General features: G+C 32.9%; 1 non-coding gene across 1 annotated transcript; it reads left to right on the top strand.

Moving 5' to 3' along the window:
- The first annotated feature begins 420 nt into the window (after positions 1-420).
- Positions 421-526, top strand: LOC140855159 (small nucleolar RNA R71). The gene has a single exon (XR_012138189.1). It is a non-coding gene; the product is annotated as a small nucleolar RNA R71 (small nucleolar RNA).
- Positions 527-2649: the final 2123 nt, after the last annotated feature.

Below are 2649 nucleotides of genomic sequence, written 5' to 3' on the forward strand. Positions count from 1 at the left end.
TGGGCTTGATGGACTTGTTCTTGTACATATTCAGAAAACTGTGGTGCAACCGGACAATCATTCATACAATAAGTGGGGCTCGAACACAATGCACATATATCTTGTATCTGACGGGATGGAGAAGGTGACTGTCCTATACTTAATAATCGATCTAACTTTTGGGACAATTCATCTACCTTATGATAGATATCTATGGTATTTTTTACTTCATATATTCCACCTCTCTTTGGGTTTAACATGGATTTATCTCTAATAGAGGCAGACATATGATGTAATGAATTTTCACTTAAAATTTCAAACAGTTGCCATGCCTTATTCTCATTTTTTAACATCAATGTTCCACCGCATGATGTATCGACCATTTATCGATGTCTTTCAGATAGCCCATCATAAAAATATTGGATTAATTGCCACTTGGATAAAGCATGGTGGGGATATTTTCTAATAAGGTCCTTTAATCTCTCCCATGTTTCATGAAATATTTTTCTATCTAATTGGGAAAAACTAGTTATGGCTTTTCTTATTTGATTAGTTTTTCCTATGGAAAAATATTTCTTGAGAAACTCTCCTTGCAGCTGGTCCCAGGTTGATATAGTCATGGAATCCAAAGTATGTAGCCAGTATTTGGCTTTGTCCTTAAGTGAGAAAGGAAATAATTTTAATCTAAGAGCATCATCGGAGAAGTTGTGAATTTTGACAGTTGAGCATATCTCAAAAAATTCTTCAAGATGTTTATAAGGGTCCTCATTACTAAGTCCATAAAATGAAGGTAACATTTGGATTATACTGGATTTAATTTCATATTGGGTGGCCTCCAGAGGGGGTACTTGAATATAAGGAGAGTAGGTATATGTGGAAGGAGTAAAGTACTCCTTCAATTGCCTGGGTGGATCATTCTCCTGATTTTGGTCCATATTTTTACGTCTGTTGGCTCTAAAGGTTCTTTCTATTTCTGGATCGAAAAGTTGAATTTCTGATCGTAACGATTTACGGTTAAGCATACACCTTACAATTATACTTTAGAGCAAACACAAAAAATTTTAGTTTTTATAATATATATATATATTTATAATAAAGTGAGAAAAGAGTGAAGAAAATCTAAAGAGAAGAACTTAAGAATCTTAAATCTATGAAAAGGGAGAAATTAGTTAATGTTTAGATGTTAATTGCAATCAACTTAAACAAGTATAGACTCTCTATCCTAGGGTTAACCTAGATCTAGACAGCTCCTAACTTCCAAGATCGCCTTTGAGCACTCCAAGCTCAAGACTGACTAACTGACTCGGCCAGGTAAGTGTAAGATGTGGGAGGTTCCCTATTCGTTGCTTTTCTTAGATACCAACTGAGTTGGCCAGGTCAGTCAACGGAACCAATTAAAAATCACTTTCTTTAACCACTTGCCTTAGACACCAAGCAATTAACCAATCCGCACTCGGTTCAACTCTAGAGCTTTCTTGTCCTATTGAGCTCGAAATTTTTAGGGTTGACGACTAGTTGATTTTAAAATTAAGGCTTGGTTTAATGCAAAATGAAGGATATGATTTTTGGACCAAGAAAGGATGATCAAATCCCCACCTTATCTGGTTAATGGGTTATTGCTCTTAAGATTAATTATGGAGATGCAATGCAAAGAAACAAGGTGTCCAATCAAGTTAGAAATTTTTATATTTAAGGTTACGCTATTTTAGTTAAGTGTTATGAAATGTCAGTGGCTTTTTTTTTTAAAAAAAAAAGATTTATAATTTTATCTTTTTATATATTTTTTTTATTTTTTTATTTTAGTTTTGCAAGAAAATAAGTTTAAGTGATTAAGTCTAAAAAGCAATAAATTACTAAGCTATAAAAAGTAGCAAATTATTCTAAGCAGAAAAATTCCTAAGATTAAAAAGTAGTAAATTAGTTATGCAAGGTAATTATGTAATTATGCAAATAAGATTATCTAGCTAGAAAGCACTGAAAAAAATTTAAAGCAAGAAATAAAAATTGAAAAGTATTTTTTTAAAATTTTTTAATTCAACCGTGCCAAGATCCCCGGAAAACGGTACCAAAATTTGATGCGTAGTCGTTGATAGCACCAAAAATAATTCTACTCACTACGTAGGTAGGATGAGTCGAGATCGTATCCTCAGGGACCTTGGGCTAAGTTGAGATTGCAAAATAAAAGAAAGAAGTATTGTTTTTGATTTAAAAAATAAATTATCTTAAAATTGATGTAATAAGAAAATAAAAAGCTCGGGAGTTTTGAATTAATTTTGTACTAGCAGAGTTGTATCTCTTTTTTTTAATTAAATTGATGTGATTAATCTTAAGAAAAATACCTATCTTTCCTCAGTACGTCCCGTACCCGTAGATCACGGTGCATCTTCAAAAAGTACTAGGTAAACAACTCTTCTTTCCTCGGCACGCCCCGTATCCGTAGATCACGGTGCGTCTCCGAAAAGTAAAAATTATTCCTAATATTAATCTAACAGGAAAGCATAAATAAAAGCATATGAAAGAGAGCAAATAAAGAACTCATGACAATTTAAATAAAAAGCATAATCTTTATTGCATATAAAGAAATACAAGAAAGTTTAGAACAATAAACCCGCTCTGTGTCGTTACAAAGTTTCTTCTCCACTCCCGAGATTGCTAGCCTAGCTGCTCATG

This window comes from Elaeis guineensis, chromosome 1 (genome assembly GCF_000442705.2).
Source record: "Elaeis guineensis isolate ETL-2024a chromosome 1, EG11, whole genome shotgun sequence".
Lineage (NCBI taxonomy): Eukaryota > Viridiplantae > Streptophyta > Magnoliopsida > Arecales > Arecaceae > Elaeis > Elaeis guineensis.